The sequence below is a fragment of the Mirounga leonina genome, unplaced genomic scaffold (assembly GCF_011800145.1).
Source record: "Mirounga leonina isolate KUSES-001 unplaced genomic scaffold, KU_Mleo_1.0 Mir_92, whole genome shotgun sequence".
Lineage (NCBI taxonomy): Eukaryota > Metazoa > Chordata > Mammalia > Carnivora > Phocidae > Mirounga > Mirounga leonina.
Window position 1 is genome coordinate 18,959,671 of NW_023270852.1, and position 20,737 is coordinate 18,980,407.

Sequence of the window (20,737 nt, forward strand, 5' to 3'; positions counted from 1 at the left end):
AAAAAAGACTACACACTCTCTGGCCTCTTCTCACATGCTCTCCCCTTTGCTGGGAGCATGCTCTACCACCCCAACCCATTTTGCAGGGCTAACTTTCAAATCAGGTCACTTCCTCCTGGAAATTCTGCATGACTCTGTTGGCCTAGGGTAAGATACCTCATTACCTCATGAGGAGGAAGCAGATCTTAACAACAATGCTGGTTAAACTATGACACGAACACAACATGTAAGAGGCACCCTGATTTTAGAGTTGTTGAAATGTTCAATTACGTGTGTCTTGCAATCTATGCCATATGGCAAATGCCCCCCCTCCACTGTCCCCTGGAGAGTAACCCATCAGGACACGTAGGTAGAAGGTGCCAGGCTCCGCTTTCCTTGGGCTTCACTGAAAGGTGGGGAATGACTGCTTATGGAGTCCCCACTACGGCCCAGCCATTTTCCTTACATTATTTTAATGACTCCTCAACACAATCTTATTTGGTATATCCCTCATTTTTTAAAAAAATTTTTATTAACATATAATGTGTTATTTGTTTCAGAGGTACAGGTCTGTGATTCATCAGTCTTACACACTTCACAGTGTTCACCATAGCACATACCCTCCCTGATGTCCATCACCCTGCCACCCCATCCCTCCCCACCCCCCTCTGGTATATCCTGCATTTTTAAGAAGAAGAAATGGCAGCTCAGAGAGGTAAAGCTGCCCAGCTAGTACACGACAAAGCCAGGACTGGAACTCAGGCCCACGCACCTCCGGCAAGGCAAGCCTCTTCCAGAGGCCTGAGCTCCATAGGCTCACGGAAGCCCCTAAAGCCTTGTCAGCATCCTGTTAATGCACTGTAAAGGCCTAAACTCCTCAAACAAGCTCAGGATCAAACAGCCAGACAAAAGCTTATTAGATTTAATGCCAGGAACAAACGTTGCAAACAACAGGTTAAGGAGGCCCCTGCTGTCTGAGGGAAGAGCGGAGCCTTGCTCTGGGGGGTGGGGGGGGGGGGAAGAGGGGAGCACAGCTCCGCACTCTCTGATATCCAGCTGAGGGGAGGAAAGAGGAAGAAAGAATGCTGGCCTCCTCTGTCCATGGCATCAGCAAGCTTCAGTATTCCTCAAGGGCACCCAGTGGGGAGGAGGAGAAATGCGGAAGGGTCTGAGGGGCCAAAAGGGCCAGGAGTGGTAAATATGGGAGGGGGGTCCAGTGTGGGGAGGCCCGAGCATGAGGAAGTCCCCCAAAGTCAGAAGTGCCTGAAGCATACAGGTCAAATGTCAACACCTAGCTGGATGGCAGGGGCTAAGGACAAAAGGCAAGAAGGCAGAGGTACCCCCCACCCCTACCCCCCGTTAGCCACGGGGGATGGGATTTGCTCCCCAAACCATGGAAGGTCTCCTGGGGGATGCGGCAGGCTCTGTGCTCTCCCGGGTTTGCTGAGGCTCAGATGACAATTGCTGGTCCTGCAGATTTAAGATACAGGGATTTTGTTCCTTTAATTCTGTTTCCTTAAAAAGTTCAGCCTCTTTGCATGGAGTCAACGAAATCAGGTCACTGCTTTTTTTCATCTGGGGAAGGTTGTTCCTTTTTTTTTTTTTTTTAAAAGATTTATTTATTTATTTGTCAGAGACAAAGAGTGTGCATGAACAGGGGGAATAGCAGGGAGAGGGAGAAGCAGGCTTCCCGCTGAGCAAGGAGGAGCCTGATGCGGGGCTCAATCCCAGGACCCTGGGATCATGACCTGAGCCAAAGGCAGATGCTTAACCGACTGAGCCACCCAGGGGTCCCTGGGGAAGGTTGTTCTTAAAGAGAGTTTCTCGAGCTTTTTCTCTGGGTAAGGTAGCTCCCTCCATCCACTTTACATTTTGTTGAGAGTAAGTCTCTGGGAGTCAGGGAAGAGAGGGTCTGGTCTTCTGGTGGAGGGCGAGCCTCCCCAGGCTGCCCAGCAGCACAGAGCCCTCCTCTCCCATCCTCCAGTACAGTGTGGGTTCCAACCTAGAGGCCACCATTCGCGTGACACGTGGCCCTGGCCAGGGTGCTTCTCTCCGCACCTCAGTTTCCTCGAGGGGCTGGGAGAGCTCAGGGGATCCTAGAGTCTCCCCTCCCCGCCTCCCCCACTTCATCCAGACAGCCTTAGCTTTCCTCTATTTTATACATCGTGGGCCCCATAAAATTTCCTTTGAAGAGAGGCTTTTGTGGCCAATAAAAGTTTGAAATCCACCAGACTGAATAATCTTGTACATTGCTTCCAGCCCTGACATTATCTGATTTTAAAAAATCACCAATTACAATCTACTGGGGAGAATGAATAATCCTCAAAGACTCAAGGTTCTGGATATGTGTGAGCGATGTGTGTGTGTGTGTGTGTGTGTTTAATCCTTTAACATTTTTTTCGTTTTTTGGGGTTTTTTTGCCTCTGCTTCTCAGACACAAAGCACATACAAACATTTCACCTGGAAAGTTCCGCTGCTCTCAAGTTACTGACGTGCACAAAGTGCCTGCAGGCAAAGTGGGGCAAGTGTGCATCTGTGCCCAGCGCCTGCTCCGTGCTTTGCACTCGGCGGGTGGGGAAGACACTGCCGTCCCTCGGCTTGCAAACAAGCAAACCGGTTGAGAGCAACACAGCTCTGCCAGGCAGGAACTCACACCCCTGGCTTTCTACTTCTCCTGCTGGCCTGTCTCCACCCCCCAGGCCCTCCATGATTCTTGCCCATCTCTCTAAAATGGAAAAAAAAAAAAAAAAGACAGGAAGTGGAGCCTAGTAACCATTTCAAGATGGTGATGTGATGCTAGAAAGTCTGCACTGAATGGGCTGCAGACTCGCAACATTTCCAAAGGCTCGCTGGGTGAAACTTCCAGATTCGGGCCCATCGTAGTATCATAGCTGCACACCCAGCCTGGGGGCAAAAAAGATTTGAGGCCAGTTCTCCCTGGGTGACAGGTAATCTTTAGCATCCTGCACAGACAGGCCTTCTGGTCTAGCCTAAGATTCCAGCAGAGGGGAGCACAAGAGAGGAAATCCAGACTGCAAATAAGTCAAAAATAACTTCTATTTCTCTTTGGATCATGTGGGTTTTATTTGGGGGGAGGGGAGAGCACACATGCTTTTCTGATTCTATCTTGACTACGCCACCTAAAAATGAGCAGATAAATAGCCTGGAAAGCTACAAGAGGCCCTGGAGATCATCTAGTTCACCTGCCTCATTTTAAGGATGGGAGAACGAAGACCCAGAATGGGGAAGCTCCTTGCTGGGAATCATCCAGCTATAGAAGAATTTAGTCCAGACCACAGGCCACTGGCCATTTCATTCAGCTCCCCAGGCTCCAGTCTCTGACTCTAGTCACAGCGCACTGTGGTAAGAGAGGGCAGGAGGGCTGAGCACAGCACGTGTGGGGATGGTACCTGTGTGTAGGAGGCATATTAGGGCAGCCATGTGTGGTTGTTCAGGTTGTACGCTGCACAAGGGCCCCTGCCAGGCAGTGGATGAGACCTGAAAGCTGGTTCACACTACATGCCTGGCTGTGTGCCCTAGTGCAGGGCTCTGTCTGCTTGGAGGAAGGGCATCTTTTTCTAATTGTCACAGAAGTGCTCCAAGGGCTAGCAGGACTTCTGGGGAGCAGGGAGTGTTCACAGGGGAAAGATTGGAACACGGCCCCAAGCTGAGTTTATCAGGCAGAGAAAGAAGAGCAGGCATTCTGTGAGAGGGCAGATGTACAAAGGGCTGTGTTACGGATGTGTTGGAATCAGCAGTTGACACAGCTCTCTCCTGGCCTAGGCCCAGGGCCCGGTGACACCTGGACTTCTGTCTCCAGGAGGACCAGGCCAGGAAAATCCCTCTCTGGACACCATCTTGGAGTAGAAGGTTCTAGACCCAGCCCACTGCCCTGTTCCAGCCACTCTGGTGTCCTGATAGAACCCTCAGAAGCCTCTGTCACTACCACACTCCTCGCTGCTCTGCAGGGCACCCTCTGTGGCCTCGCTCCCTCTTTGCTGGCCTTCTTCCCTGCTCCCCCACTTCCTGAGGAGAGAGGAAGCCAACCAGCCTCAGGAAGGGAGAAGCAGCCCAGCTGCTCTGCCTGCCTCCTGGGGTCAGGGTCAGCTGGCTGCAACCACTCCCCTCCTCCATCCCCCCAACTTCTGCTGCTTTAGGAAAGGGCTGAAGACACAGATTCTAAATATAGGTACATCTCCCATCCTCCTGCCCAGCTAATATTAGCCCTTTTGTGGAATCCACTGACAGCATTATTCCCTTTTTTTGGCTGCACTGGTGGGAATTATTCTGCTTACAGTAAGGCAGGCTGAGCCAGCAAAAGACTGGGGACCACACTGAGCCAAATACAGTGAGAACTCTGCTAACTGGGGGCTGTGCCAGATGATTTATGGAGCTCCTTTCCAACACAAGATTTATGATTCTATGAACGGGGAGGCTTGGGAAATGGGGGTGGGGGCCGGTTCTGGTTAATTGAATTTGTCAGCTTCCAGATGGAGGAGGCACTAACATTTGTTGATAATTTACTCTGAGCCAGGGACACTGCTGAGGATTTCAAATATGTGATTTCCTTGAAACTTTACAACAGCCCTAGGACAGGGGTAGGACAGATACCCCTATTTTACAGATGAGGGCACTGAGGCTCCTCGAAGCAAAAGTAACCAGCTCTATGGCAAATGGCTAGTAAATGTAAAGATGAGATTTGAACCCAGGTCTCTGTGACCCCCAAAGCCTTGACTTTTCATCATGCTGGTAGGTTTCTTTGCTTCAATGCTGGCAGAAAAGCTTTTGAAACCAGTATGGGTAGGATCCCTCTGTTTGGTCCTTAGTTAGGGTCAGAGAAGCAAGAGCAGGACTTAAGTCAGGGAACTTGAACTCAGGGCCTGCCTCTGTCAGGCCAACTTGGAGTAACTGGTTAAGCCTCTCTGAGCCTGGGTTTTCCCATCTGTAGGTAAAGAACTCCAAAGGCACTTTTAGCCCTGACTCTTGGAGTCTATGTTGCATTTCTCTGGATAGGTCTTTACTTTGATGGCCAGTTCTCATCACCCAGTACAAAAATGCAGCCTGAAAAGGGCCTGGGGATGCGAGAGCATGAGCTGGGGGCAGAGGGCAAAATGACCTACTGACCAGAAGGTTCCAAAGCCACCTTCCTACAAGATGTCAGCTCATTGTCTTGCAACTCCTCTCTGCAAAGTATAAGAACACAAGAAAAGCTAATTCTGCCTGAGGCAGTGTAGCACAAATGAGGTCCTCTGGGTTTCTCTAATGCACCTGGAGAAGAGAGAAGGAGAAGGCAGATTCAAGGGAGAGTGTGATGACCAGTGATACATGGGCGGACAGTGGGTATTGATTTCATTCGATCGTTTATCCTCCCATCTTGTTCCAATGAAGATTTAATGCAGGAGGATTAGGAGCTGGTGATGCCTAAGAGGATGGCAATGCCATCCACCAAGAAAGGAGAAGAGCTGGTGAAGACAGCTGATCGAGTCTAGAAACATTGTCATGAGTGCTTGTCTCCACTGGGAAAAATGAGACTGGCTAAACTGACTCACATCTGTCCGCTGGATTACTCTCTGGCACCTGCAGAAATGCACCCTTCAGGCAGTCGGCCTCCCTGACAGTGTTTTTTGATAAACGACACAGGACCAAAAAGATCGGAGCCTGCTCAATACCCGAGAACCTCAGGGAAGGATTTCTTCCCCGACTCAGACACTGGAGCAGGTTACCCAACAAGCGGAGTCCGAGGAAGTCCGCGAAACCTTACCACTTCATCTTTGTTGTGTTTTACTGAAGTTAAACCAATCCTGAAATTTCACTCCAAAACCGTTTCCTGGACCATTTCTCCGAGGAAGGAAGCAAGCCCATTAGCAAGCCACTCAAGTGGCCATTGGGGATCCCTGGGGAGTTTGCAGAGCCGGCAGCTTCTGAGCAGTAAGGGCTTGTATGTGCGCCCGTATGCCTGAGGGACGGCGGGGCGCGACGGGGGGGAGGCGGTTACACTGTCACTACCCGGCAATCACAAACAACAGGATTGTTTCCAAGGTGAGACAGGGGTTCTGCTTCCACACGGAAACAAACAGAGAGCCTGAAGGGAAGGCACACAGGCCCGCCTGCATGTGCAGAGCCAGACAAGTGCACGGGGTCTGGGGACACAGATGCACCCCACACCCGTATATGGGGGCCCGGACGCACAGGCCCACCGTGTGGACACGTTCACCCGCACCTACACCTGCACAGTTCCCAGACGCACACGCACACAGCTGTGGCTCAGCCCACTACGTGTCCTTAGACCTGGGCATTAGGGCCAGGGAGAGTGGTCCCTCCAAGCTGGCACCGGACGTGGAGGATTTCCAAAGTGATGATTTCACAGAATCCGCCCCCAGTGTCAGGAGGTTCATTTTCACAGCTGTTTCCTCAACACCTTCTGCCCAGAAGATCCTGGAGTGAGTGCTCTAGGCAGAGGATGAAGACCACAGACCTTAGGGGGCTTAACATAGGAGGAGAGGCCGCGGACAAGACAGTGTTAAGGAGGGAGGCGGGCAGGGAGATGGGTTACAGGCTTCTTTAGAGTCAAGCCTGTATCGTACTACTGGATTCCCCAGAGCCCAGCAAGTTGGGAGCACCCAATGGTGCTTCACAGATGATTACTCACAGATGATGAATTAATTCAGGGCAATTTCAGGCCAAACCCACTTGGTCGCTCTATCCTGCCTCCCCACTCCCCCAGGACCAAGTCCCTATTCCTTATTGCCTGGCCGGCTGAGGGGGCCCTTCCTCACCTGGCAGAACCTGTCTTCCCACCTCAACCCTCCCCTACACCCCTATGTCCGCACTTCACTCCCTGTTTCTGTGCCATGGAAGTTCTCCCTGTTTCTCCAGGACGCCAGACCCTTCCAGGTCTCAGAGCCTTGGTGCCAAGTTTCCTGCTGCCAGGAAGGCCCCTTGCTTCCTTCTCTGTTTGGTAAACTCTTTCCCTTCCATCTGCAGTTTTCCCTGCTCTTCCCCTCCCCATAGTCTGATTCACTGCCCCCTCCAAAGGCCCCCCAAAGGCCTTGCTTCATCCCTTTATGGCTGTCTCCCCACAGCGAGCAGCTCGAGGGGGACACACTGTCCCACTCCTCCTAGAGCCTGGCACTCAGTAAATGACTCTGGGCGGGGTAGGGGGGTGTGGAGACTCAGGGGGGCCTGGTTCTGGGCTTTGTGGAGCCCCTGAGCTTCCTCCCTCAATGGAGTGGGCACAGAAGCAGCAATGAATGGCAAGCGTGAGAACCAGAGCGGAGATGGAAGCGCGTCTGGGGGCTGTCGCAATCATGCGTGTCCTCCCCTGGGACACATTCCAAGGCATAATTCCCACTTCTCCCTACCCTTGCCCCTTGGCACGTGGCTCTTGCAGCCTCTGTCCCACTTAACCTCTCCAAAGCACTCCTCTTTGGAGGCCCCTGGGTATAAAACATCATTAAGGACACATCTCTCCCAAGTTAAATTTTCTAAATCCCCAATGCCCAAGAGATACTGCTATGCCTTTTGGCTGGAGAAAGTGGGGCAGCCCTGCTGGGTCCGTGGAAGCAGGAGCTGTGGGGCCCTTCCTGCCCCCTCAGGGAAGCCCCAAATTGATTAATACCTGCTTGGCCCACTCAGCAAAACAAACCTACAAAATGAGATCATTTAAAATCTTTTTTTATTGATCTATTTATATTTCTAAAAGGTCACAGTCAGTTTTTTTTTTAACTGGACAGAAACCCGGAATGAGTAAAGGATTGAGAGATAGAAAGTAAATGCAACTGCAAATCATTTGAGTATCTTTACATGCTGGCGAGCACAGCGTTAGGCTCTGCGCATAGTAGAGGTGAGGAAGATGTACGCCCAGCCCTCTGGGACCCCCTGGGTGAGTGGAAAAGGAGGGCTTCCTTGTTCACATTCAGATTTAAAGGCCATCCTTGGCATCTTGGATATGCCTGGGGACATCACAGGGTCCTTACGGGGCCTTCTCAAAGAGACCCCAAGAGGGAAGTGTTACGATCATTTCTCTTTCACAGATGAGAACACTGAGGCTCAGAGGGTTAAATGACTTGTCCAGGGTCAAGCAGCCAGTGAGCAGACTGGGATTTGAGCCCAAGTTTATATAGCTCCCAACACTGACATTCTTGCTTCCATGACAAAATGGGCACATTTTTGGTCCAGCAGTGGAAAATTTTGAAGATAGTTGGAGAACCCTTATTTCATTTCATTGTCACAACCCTAGGAAGGCATCAATGTCTCTAATACCAAGGAGCAAACTGAGATTCACTGTTATCCATTCCAGCTTAGAAATGGGAGTCAGGACCAGAATTCAGTATTTTTGGTCTGACGTCCTAGTGAGCTAGGGGAACGGCCCTTCTAGGATCATGGAAGGGAATACAAGGTCCAGGGGGTGGGGGATGCACAATGACAAGGCCCTAGGAGACCTGCATGTCATTCAGGGACAATACTCCAATGTCTAGACCTGACCTTTGTTACCGAATCTTGTTTCAGTTTTGCCTCTAAAAAAAAATCAAAATCCTGTCAAAAGACATAAGAGCATTTGACAAGATCTAACACCCTTTCATGAAAAAAATACTTAACAAACTATGAATACAAGGAATCCTCAACTTGATAAAGGCCATCTTTAAAAAGCCCATAGCTAACACTGGACTTAATGGTGAAAGACTGAAATTTTCCCTCTAGGATTAAAAACAAGACAAGCTGTGTGCTCTCACCACCTCTATTCAATACTATACTGGAAGTTCTAACCAGGGAAATTAGCCAAAAATAAACAAACAAACAAACAAACACACAAATAAATAAAAAGGCATCCAGATTAGGAAAAGGGAGAAATAAAACTATCTCCACTCACAGACAGATGATAAGATATGGTATATAGAAAATCCTAATGAATCCACAAAAAAAAATTGGAACTAATAAACAAGTTCAGTAAGGTTGTAGGATACAAGATTATTATACCAAAATCATTTGTTTTCTATATGCTGGCTATGTGCAACCTGAAAATGAAATCAAGATAACCACTCTATTTACAATTGCATCAAAAAATCATAGAAGTATTTAGGAATGAATTTTAAAAAGATGTGCAAGAGTCCTTTACAAGTGCAAAACTTCTTTATATGTCATATGTATAATACTGAATACCATAAAACACCGAAGAAAGGGAAAGACATCCATGTTTATGAATTGAAAGACTTAATATTGTTTAGATGGCAACATTCCTAACTTGCTTTACAGATTCAATGCATTTCCTACTGAAACTCCAGCTGGAATTTTTTTTTTTCTAAGAAATGGGTAAATGGATCCTAAAATTCATATATAAATGCAAGATACTGAACCCAAAACAGTCTTAAAAAAGAACAAAGTTGGAGGACCCACAGTTTTCAATTTCAAACCTACTATGAAGCTACAGTAATCAAAGCGGTGTGATACTGGCGTCAGGATAGACATCCAGATCAACGGGCCAATGGAATAGAACTGAGAGTCCATAAATAAATCCTCACATTTATGATCAGTTGATTTTTGACAAGAGCACCAAGACAATCCAATGAGGAAAGAACAGCCTTTTCAACAAATGGTGCAGGGACAACTGGATATCCACATGCAAAAGAAATGAAGTTGGTCACATACCTCACACAAGATACAAAGATTAACTCAAGGTGGATCATAAATTTACATGTAAGAAACTATAAAATTCCCAGGTGAAAATATAGGATCAAGTCTTCAAGGCTTTGGGTTAAGCAATGGTTTCTTAGATGTGATACCTAAAGCACAAGTGACCAAACAAAACAAAACAAAACTGGACTTCATCAATATTAAAAACTTGTGCTTCAAATAACATTATCAAGAAAGTGAAAAGACAACCCACAGAATGGGAGAAAATATTTGCAAACCATAAACTGGATGAGTGACTTGTATCCAGAATAGAAAAAGAACCCTTGTAACTCAACAATAAAAAGAAAAGTAACCCAATTAAGAAATGAGCAAAGGACTTGAGTAGACATTTCTCCAACGAAGATACAAAAGTGGCCAATAAGGGCAAGTAGAGATGCTGAGCATCGTTAGTCATCAGGGAAATCTGAATCAAAGCCACATGAGATGTCACTTCAAAGCCATAAGGACTGTTAGAAAAGGAGAGAGACAGTGAAAAGCGTTGGAAAGAATGTGAAAACAACTGGGAACCACATACATTGCTGGTGGGATTATAAAATGGTACAACTACTTTTGAAAACGGACTGCAGCTCCTGAAAATGTTCATCATATGACCTAGCCATATTACTTTAGGTATGTACCCCAAAGAACTAAAAATCCTTGTTCACACAACCCCGTGTACACGAATGTTCAGAGCAGCATTGTTCATAATGGCTAAAAAATACAAATAATCTGAATCAACTGAAAAATGGGTAAATGAAATGGGGTGTGTGTGCGTGTGTGCATGAATTAGTCAGCAATAAAAAGGAATGAAGTACTCATACATGCTACAACATGGATGAATCTTGAAAACCTTATGCTAAAGCGAGAAATAAGACACAAAGATAACATCTTATATGATTCTATTTAAGTAAAATGTCTGGCATAAGCAAGTCCATGGAAAGAGAAAGTGGTATTAGTGGTGGGCGGGGCTGGGGGGAGCAGGAAATGGGGAGTGACTGCTAATGAAAATGGGATTTCTTTGGGGGCTAATGAAATGTTCTAAAATTAGATAGTGGTGATCATGGCACAACTCTGGGAATCTACTGGAAAACACTGAATTGTACAATTTTGAAAGGGGGAATTTTATGGTATGTGAATTATATCTCAATAATGCTGTTATAAAAAAAAACATATGCATGAAAGAGACTGTGGGGAATGTGGAAAGTGGAAACAGCTGACTTGCTAGAAGTGGTGAGATGGAAGGTAATTTTATTTTTTTCCTGTTATTGTTGTTTTAATGTTGTTTGGCAATGACAAGTGAAAAGGAGGGAGAGAGAGGGATAGTCCAGTAGAGAAGAAGACAACTAACTTGGGAGTCCAGGGCTCCAAGGCTGTCATCCCTCACTCTGCTAGTCACTCTGACTTTGCTAAACTGTGTGCTCTTGAGTAAGTGGCTTCACCTCCCTGGGCCTTGATTTCTTTTTCTTGGGAGTGGAATAATATCAACCTCGTAGGGCCTCTGTGAGGATCCCAAGAGGCCTTCCATACACAGAGCACATATGTGGCAGATACCCACAGCGTCCATTACCTTTCATCTTCATTTATTTATTCAAATAATTATGGAGCATCTGTTACATACTGGGAATATAGATGAACTAAGATTGGACCTTGTTCTTAAATATCTCAGAGTTTAAGAGAAGACAGACATAAATAACCAAAACAAGTTCATTGAGAAGGGTCACAGTAAAGATATCCACAAACAACTTGCTGGACAAGTTATCCGCAGAGGCCAAATATATTTGGGACCTTGTGTTGGGAGCGACTGGGGCCAGGTCAAGAGATGGAAATCCACAGAAGAACGATAGCATCCATAACCGCAGATCACATATTTGTTCTATGGCATGCTCTCATGTGTACTGTCCCATGCGACCCTCAGAGAATGTTAGCAAGGAAAGTATTACTACTGTACTTGATAAATGAGAAGAACATGCCTTAGAGAGGTCAAGAGAGTGTTCTGTTTTCATAAAGCCAGCTCATGGTGCAGGGCCCTCTCTATTTGCCATAGCCACCTCTTCTGAGCAATCTTGGCTACATCCCACTAAGAAGGAACACTGGGAGGGGTAGAGTGAAGAAAATGAAGAGGAGCTCTCTCCAAGTCAGGGCTGGTCAGAGGTATTGAGTATGTAAGCTGTCCCCCTGGGGGTCCAGGAAGAAACACGCCAGACAGAGACCCAGGAACCAATTCAGGCCTGGGTCGCCCAACAAAGATTTACAGCATTCGTTGGGGGAAATATTCGTGCTTTGTAGGTCATCAATGTCTAGCAAATACTTCTCCACTGATCTCACTAAGTCATAGGCTGGGGGTGGGGAAGGAAAACATGGTATACTTTATAGAGCACCTACTGTGTACAGGGCATTATACAAGGAGCTTCCCCAACAGTAGGCTCTTAAGGCATTGCAGTGGCCTCTTTCTACATTGATGTTGAGGTAACACTGATGACCAGAGAGGTCAAGTGCCCTGACCAAGGTCACACAGAAAACCTGTATCAGAGAGGAGTGAGCCTCCTTTCCACTCACCAGAAGGATTCCAAATTTCTCCCTGTGCAAAGGAGTCATAGACTCAAGGGCAGAGGGCAGAATCAACACACTGCCTGTAAGAGCTCAGAAGCTTCACAGATCAGGGACCCATGTCATCCATTTATACAACATGAAAAAAACCTGACCAGTTTGCATTTCCAGGGTGAGGGGGTGAGCCACTGGTTTTATTTTTGTATCCCACGGGCTTAGCTGCTTATCTGGCACAGACTAGGGGCCTCTATTGGTCCTCTTTAACAACAGCCTAATTGACCCTTGGTTTTTGTTTTTGTTTTTGTTTTTGTTTTTTAAAGATTTTATTTATTTATTTGAGACAGAGAGAATGAGAGAGAGAGAGAGCACAGGAGAGGGGGGAGGGTCAGAGGCAGAAGCAGGCTCCCTGCCGAGCAGGGAGCCCGATGCGGAACTCGATCCAGGGACTCCAGGATCATGACCTGAGCCGAAGGCAGTCGCTTAACCAACTGAGCCACCCAGGCGCCCTGACCCTTGGTTTTGATGGAACCGGACCTCAAGTGACAGCAAAAGGCCTCCCTTTAGCAAAAGCAACTTCCTCAATGGAGCAGGATGACAGATGAGAGAGCCCGGGCATTCGGCACAGAGACCCAGGTGGGTCCCTCAGTGATGCTGCCAGACTATCGATGGCTAGCCATCTGGACTGACCGAAGTCTCATTCATCAAAAGCCCTAACAAGTCCATTTGTCGGCTTCAGTGCCAGCCCCATCCCATTGACCCTGACAGTGAGTCTGTGATCACCAAGGCTCCTCACCACTGCAGCATCTGCAAAGTTCGCTGAAATGGGAGGCCCAAGGACCAGACTGGATCCAGCACTCTCTAACTACCCTGTTCAGGGAAAACAGGAGAGTCTCCAACCCACCCAGCGGGGTAGGGTGTCCACCAGCACTCTGCAGTGATTCCTGATGATTTACAGGACTACAACCGAGGGCTGCAGGGCTCTCAGCCAGGTGAGACTCAACAAAAGGGGAACCTGGAGTCATCAAGGGATCACCCCAACAAATGTCCCAAAGGTGTAAAAGAAAGAACACAGATTTGGGGAGCCTACAGACGTTAAGAGAAAGCCCAGTCCTCTCCTGCAAGATGTCTCACCTTCGGAAAGCATCTTAGCCTCTCGAAGCATCCATTTTTTTTTACCAACTAAACCCGGATGTCACATGCTGTTGTTATGAAGGCCAGACAGGCTAATCAGGGGGACGGGTTTGGCAGGTGACTGGGATTGTGAAAACCAGCTGAAGGAAGGATACTCTGAGGAGGGCTGATGGTTGAAATAAGAATGGATGAGACGATGCAAGAATGTGTGGCAAAAAAGAGAGAGAGACAGCTGGGGAGGGAGGGAGATGGAGATGAAAAGCAAATGAATCCTAGGGAAAACGGCATTTAGCAGGGGTAAAAGGAAAACAAGTCAGAGCTCAGATGGAATGTGGTCAGAGTGGATAATAAGGAAGAGGACAAGAAGATGCACATTTTCCAAAAGACATGTCAGGGAAACTGTCTACAGTTTGCCAACTGTTCGATCTTGTAAGAACAATCATAACACTGGAGACTTCTTATGCCATCAGTAAATGTCTCCTACAGATGTAGAGGCCAAAGGTAGCAAGTGGGTTCCTTCTCACCAGCCAATTCCAGCTGATTGATAATGTTTATCTGAAGCATTGTATTTGAACAAATTCTGAGGCCTCATCTGAGCACGGTGGTAAAGAGAGCCGTTTCACTTAGCGAGGTCTGCGGTGGGGTGTACAGAAGAAAGAGCAGCCTGCATGCCGTGTGTGGTGGATGTTGGGCCGGGCTGCCCAGATACAGGCCTCTGGGACGAAGGCACTCATCCCTCCGGCTGCAGGGACTGTTGCCGTTGGCTGCTGACAGCTCTCAGTGGAGTCCCTCTCTGGGAATGGCCCTTGGCCAAGAGAGCTGCCTCACCCAGGGGCAGCTGCTGCTGCAGAGGGCAGTGAGACCAACTCCCCCAGGTTCAATGCGGCGTATGAGAAGGGGCATCCCAGCTCCAGCGCTCCCCATGGGGTCAGTGGATGTCCATGTTGTGATGCATTGAAGTTCAACTCCCCCCTTGATCCAATCTTACTTCCCTTACAAATGCTGATCCTGGGGACAAACCTAACAAACTTTCTGCACGCATATCTCCCTGGAGTCTGGTCCCAAGAACCCAACCTAAGGCATCATGCATTTGCCATTCCTGCACAAGCTCTATCCCTCTATGCTTAGCTAGTAGCTTGTCATTTATGCTTACTCCTCACCAAAGACCTGACGTTAGTTAGCCAATGAGAACACATACTCCATCAACTTTCCCTTGTTTGGAAGGAAACTCAAAGGTAAGTTCTCCATTCTTTCTTCTCTTGCCTACGTAGACATAGATTTCTGCTTGAGGCTGGAGTCCCTCTAATCTAAAAATGAGGGCTGGCTCCATTCTGCTCATTTTCAGTCACGCTTCCTCCCAGCCTCTAACCCTAGCAGAGATAGCACTTGTCCCTGAGTCAGTTTTTGGAGCTGCTGTAAATTGAAGGTGTCATCAGGAGGGAGAACAGTATATGCTAACAACCTCATTGGCATGGTGCTTTCAAGTTACACGTATGTGTTATTTTATAGACACAGTAACTATTATTATTTCTTTTGAATAAATGATTTCTCAACCAACTGCAGAACCTAGCCTAGAATCTGGGTTTCTTGGCTGCTAGTCATATGGACTCTAGCCACAGGCAGAAACCACTTCACTGGCCTCTGTTTCTCTCTCAGGGTCAGTGTATGTTTTCTAGAAAACACTGAAACAGTGGAATTAGCTCAGGGGACTCCTTCCCATCTTCCCTTTCTACTCTGGCAAAACCCTCGGGACTTGATAGTGTTCAAATCCTAAGCCAAGCACTGAAGAGCACTGTGGAATGTAGGGGATGATCTAACAATCCAGGGCCAGAATCCCCAGTACAGTCGCACCAAGAGGCCGTCTTGTTCCTGTTTGGATCATTCCTTTGATGGGGAGCTCACTACCTCAAACGATTTCCATTCTGTTGTCCCCTCACCTGTACAATTGGAACAATATTAAAAAGGATGGGGGGCACCTGGGTGGCTCAGTCGGTTAAGCATCTGACTTGATTTCAGCTCAGGTCATAATCTCAGGGTCATGGGATTGAGCCCCAAGTTGGGCTGTGAGCTCTGTGTAGAGTCTGCTTAAGATTCTCTCCTTCTCCCTCTGCCCCTCTCCCCTACCTGCTCGAATATGCACACATGATCTCTAAGAGAGAGAGAGAGAGAAACTGGAAAATTTAAATGAGATAATGAATGAAAAGCATATAGTGTAGCACCCAGCATGTGGTTGTACTCAGTGAATGGAAGGAGTTTTTTTTTCTCTTTCCGCGAGACACAGAACAAGAATGGAACAGAGTTGGCTTGTAGGAAGAGCGCCCTCAGCTCCAACCACACTACTCGGGAATCGGTGCTTACACAGCCCTGAGATAGAGCTGGAGAGGTCTGGAGTGCGGGTTCTGCTGCCAGCTACCTACATTTGAGTATGGGCTCTGCCACTTAGCTGTGTGACCTTGGGAAAGTCACTCTGTCACTCTGTGCCTCAATGTCCTCTTTTGCAAGATGAGGAGAGACGAACGTTACCTATGTCGGGTGCAGGGGAGGGGTTGTCATGTAAATGCTCAAAACTCTGCCAGGCACACAGTAGCTGTCACTTGTCAGTTCTGTCATCCTTATCTTCCAGACAAGGAAACTGAGGCCAGAGAATTGAGCCATTTCCACAAAGTCAAACAGCAAATGAGGAGCAGAGCCTGGATGAAAATCTTGGTTTGCCTGAGTCCCAAGTACGTGAGCTTTCTTTCATATAACGTTACTTCTGCCATTCCTTTTGCTCTTTTTTAAGAAGAGGAGGAAGGACAGAACAGAGTCGTAAGGAATTCTGCCTGAGAAGCTGGCACATCGTGCTCATTGGAGGAAGGAGTGTGTTCCTAGAGGCGCGGCTAAGTGAACCTGGGAGTCATGTCCCGGGGCAGGCAGGAGAGCACGCTGCCTGCTGGAGGGACACGCCAGGGACCGGGGCCGAACACACCACCTCCTGCTCCCCGGTCAACCGCCACAGCAACATCAGGGCCTTCGCTTTGGCTGCAGTGGCAGGGACAGGCATGTTGCCGAGCCCCACGTGACTGTGTGACCGGAGACATGTGGGTGACTCTGAGGCCCTGGGAGGGATGAGGAAGCACCACAAGCCCTTCTCACAGGCGAAAACCATTTCAGCTCTGTGCAGCCATGGTTGAGAGGCTGGCGCGGGCCCCGTGTGCCGGAGTCAGGATGCAGCTGGTATGGGGCATTTTGGCTCTGCACAAAGGAAGGCTTGCGAGCAGGAGTGAAATTCAAAATATTTAAGAACTGATATGACACAGACAGCAACCGATCAGAACAGGCATGACGGCCAGGGAGAACAGATGTGGGCTGTAAACCAACAGTCTGGCTAGGGGACTATATCCCAGGCGAACGTCAGTCTCGGCAACAGAGAAGCCCAACGTGGGAACAAGAAGAGGATCAACGGGTGGGGGCCCAGGTGCCAACAAGGAATTGTCCACCTATCTCCAAAGCAAGTCCCAGGGAGAAGTCCACGAGGCCCCCAGGGCTCTGTAGGTGATGGTTTCCAAGGAAAGAGGAAGGGCCTCTTGGCTATGGAGGAAAAGAGTTAAGGGCCTCAGGGTCCAGCTCCCAGGCTCAGCGGCACCACTGCCCTTGGGATGCACAGGTCCAGCCTCCAGAAGGGCAAAGCCCCAAGCCCACCCGAAGACTTGCCCACGAAGGAGGCTCTCACTGACATGTCATCATGTCATTCTGCTTACTTTTCTCTTGGCCACCGAGTGTTCGCTTGTGTCTCCCGAAACAGTTGTTCTTGTTCTAGCATTTATTTATTTTTATTTATTTATATTTTTGTTCTAGCATTTAGATGAGGGCACCAGCGCACCTCACCGGAGTCCCAGGGACACCAAATGTAGCCTGGAGGCATGCGGAGGGAGCCCCGGCCTGGTCAAGAGTCAACAGCTGGAATCCTAGTACCACCTTGGCAGCCCCCAGAGCCATTCCAAGCCCCCCTCCTCCCCAGCTCAAAGCTGCCTCCCTAGTGCTTGCTAACCTTTCACTTAAAAACATATGCTCCTGTTACCCTTTGGACAAAGTCACAAGGGGTCAATTATCTTGTGGCAATGAAGGAGGAGTACCATTTCTTCGGCTTGCATAAGATGAGGCTCCACATGATGAAATAAATCATTGGCCTGTGAGGTCTTGTGGGAAGGTACTAGAAGGGAAGGCCCTCCCTTGAGAGCAGTGCACGAAGACCTTTCCCCTCACCCAGCCTCACCCGCCAATGAGTCTGTGGGCACACTTGCCAAGCCTAAGAAATTCCCCTGGAAAGTGCCACTGAAACACTTCACCCCTGCTCTTCATGGACCTCAAAAGGTTGTGCCTGATGTTGACTTTGCCCCACTCGTGTCTTATAAATCCAGTCTTCTTTCCCATTAGTTATTAGTGGCTCTTCCTACTGTCTTTGATACCTGACTGTGGCCTCCTGGCCTTCACTAGCTTTGTCCCCAGGATTTGAGTGACAGCTTCAGGAATTTACCGAAGGAGTGATGGGCATGGGCTGTGGCTTTGTGGTCCACTGGGACATCTAGGGAAGGCCAGAACATCCTGGCGAAGCAAAACATGGCAGCTTAGCACCATGTTCTCGGGTCAGTAAGCTGGGCTCCCACCTCCAGCTTTGCCACCTAACAGCTGGATAACCTATGAAAGTTATCCAAACGTTTCAAGCCTCTGTTTTCTATAGTGGAAAATGGTTATAATATTAGTATCTATCTTATAGGGTTATTTTAAGAAGCAAAATAATTTATACAAAGCACTTAGCACTTTGTCAAGCACAAGGTCAGCAATGAGGAAAGTTGGTCATTATTAATATAGTTAGTCCTTCCAATATTTATAGATTAGTTGCTACAGACCATGTATCCTGCTAGGGGCTAACGTTCTAGTGTCTGCCCTCAAGAACCTCACCATTTAGTGCGAGAAGACCACAACCAACAACTAGGATGTACTATGATAAATGCTTTACTAATAATTACTTTCAAAAGCACCATCACTAAAAGGTGACAACCATTTTTGCTAGTCATTGTGTGTTATACACTTTATATATGACAAGAGCATAAACTTTTTGGTCCAAACACCTGGGCTCAAATCCCAGCATTATCACTGAATACCTGAGTACTCTCCGGCATGTTAACTTCTTTGAAATAGCTTATCTGGAAAAATGGAGGTAAAAATTAGAAAACAGAAAGTATATCTAAGATGTTACCATAGTGCCTTGCATAATGGTGTTGGAAGAGCTAACGTGGGCTATTGTCCCAGTCCTGGAGGGTCTGTCTGGGTAGGTATAAAGGTCAAGGCAGGACACCCACCCAGGATGTGTGGCAGCACTGTGATGTTCAGTGGCCCGTCTGGTGTGGAGCCAGTTCTGAGCCAATGGCTGGAGCCATAGGGACCAGAGGCTGGCCACTCCAATGGAGTTGCCAGCAAGAACTAGGCAGAATATTCCAAGTAGGGCAGGTCCTCCAGGACCAAGAGAAATTAAGTGTGTTGGTGTAGTAAGAGGCCAAGCTAGGAGTCAAATGTAGGCCTGTTATATTATAGAAGGCATGAGTATCCCGGCCTGGGGCACTCTGCTCCCATAGCCAGGGGCTTCTCTACAGATCACAAACACTGGCTATCCCCCCACTGCACACTCAACCCCACACTGGGTACCCCCATGCTGCGTACCGTGGGGGTGAGCAAGGACGATGCAGGCAGAACTCTGCACCTTACAGAATATACTACTTCTGAAAAGGAGCCATGCAAATCAGAACACACCAGCCCCAGAACAGAGCCAGGGCACAAAGAACCAAATTGCACCAACTCAGACCTGTTTACACGAATGACCATTCTTACAGCACGGTTTGATAAGCCTGTTGCTAAGCCTGCCAAGCTTCCTATCACAGAGCACTTCACTCCTAGCTCAGGAAAGATAATCACTCTGGGAACCAGCTTCCTTAGGAGACCTGGAAGAAGGCTTTCAGTGCACAGTGAAACCTACCTTTCAACAGAGCTTCTCCTCCTCCCATGTCAGACAAGGGGAAACCCAATCCCTAAAGGAAAGGGTTTGCGCACACACTGTCCTGCCGGGTGTCACTGGCTGTAAGTGACCCTCCGGGAAAGGAAGGAGCCCCGATCTCTCTCTCGGCTTGGAGCAGCTCATAAACAAAGACCCTAAAGTCTCCTGCTGGAACAACGTGAGATGCAGGATGCTCAGATTCCAGGGACACCCGCAGGTATCATCTGTCAATCCTGACACCAGCCCCGGCTGTGTCGGGGTCCGAGCGGAGAGATCAGACAAGCAGCAGGGTAGGGGGGGGGGGGGGGGAGAGGAGGGGGGGGGAGAAACGGCTTTGGAGAGACCACTACAAATAGGCGGAGTTTTTATCTGACACTAAAGAACAGGGCAAGCTGTGTGATCCAAGCCGGGATGAAAGCAAGGCAGGCCTCTGCCTTGTAATATAAGAGTTTAATGATACTTATTAAAAGCCCGTTTCTTGGTCCTGTTGAAAAATTACACCCGTGTTTCTTTTTTTCATATAAATTGCTTCCTAGAGATAAAGTGCACACACACACGCACACACACACACTCCTTACAGATTCCACACCCCATGCTCGCACACCTGCATTCTCCATAAATCCTGCACGTCCTGTGTATCACACACACGTCAGTACATCTTCATCAAGCATAGCTACAATTCACGACACACACACATACTATAAAGCCGGAAAACCCGTCCCGGTCCCGGAGGTTATCCATGCACCCTTTGAAATTGCAGACTCTGAGGGAGCCCAAGAGCTTCTTGCTCAAGTTGTCATCCCCACAAACAAAGAGCACAACCTCTAATCCATATCATTCTCCACGTCTTGCCTGAGACCAGGCAACTCTGCAAAAGCTGGCGCCACCAGGATCATCAAGCTTTGGTGGAAAGCAACAGCATTCCGTAGGGTCACTGTGGGAGAAGGGGTCTGTGCCCCTCTGGCTCGGGCGGGTTCCCTCTGATATGCTGAGTACCAGCCACCTGGAGGTGGCCTGGGCCTCCGCCGGGGGGCATATTTTTTTCTGGCTATCAACTTACCCAGAGCTCAAGGCTGCCTTCATTCTCAGTCAGAGAAGGCATTGCTTTCTGGAATCATTAGCTAGATACAAGAAAGTACCCCTTAGCCAAAAAGTATCCTTCCACCAGCATGGACTCCCTCCCGGTGTTGATCTCCCCAGTGTTTTACTCACTGCTAAGGGGTAGGGTTCGAAGGCTAAAGTCATCAGGTAGAATAGTTTGCTGTTACCAGAAACAAATGCTTTGGAGTTGGGAAATTTGGTTTCAAGGTCAGCTCTAACCCTTCCTCACTGTATGGCCTTGCCAAGTCCCCGAGCCATGGTGTTCTTCTTGGCAAAATG

General features: G+C 48.3%; 1 protein-coding gene across 1 annotated transcript in view; it reads right to left on the reverse strand.

Moving 5' to 3' along the window:
* Positions 1 to 20,737, reverse strand: part of TENM4 (teneurin transmembrane protein 4) — a 713,747-nt gene that overhangs the window by 553,339 nt on the left and 139,671 nt on the right.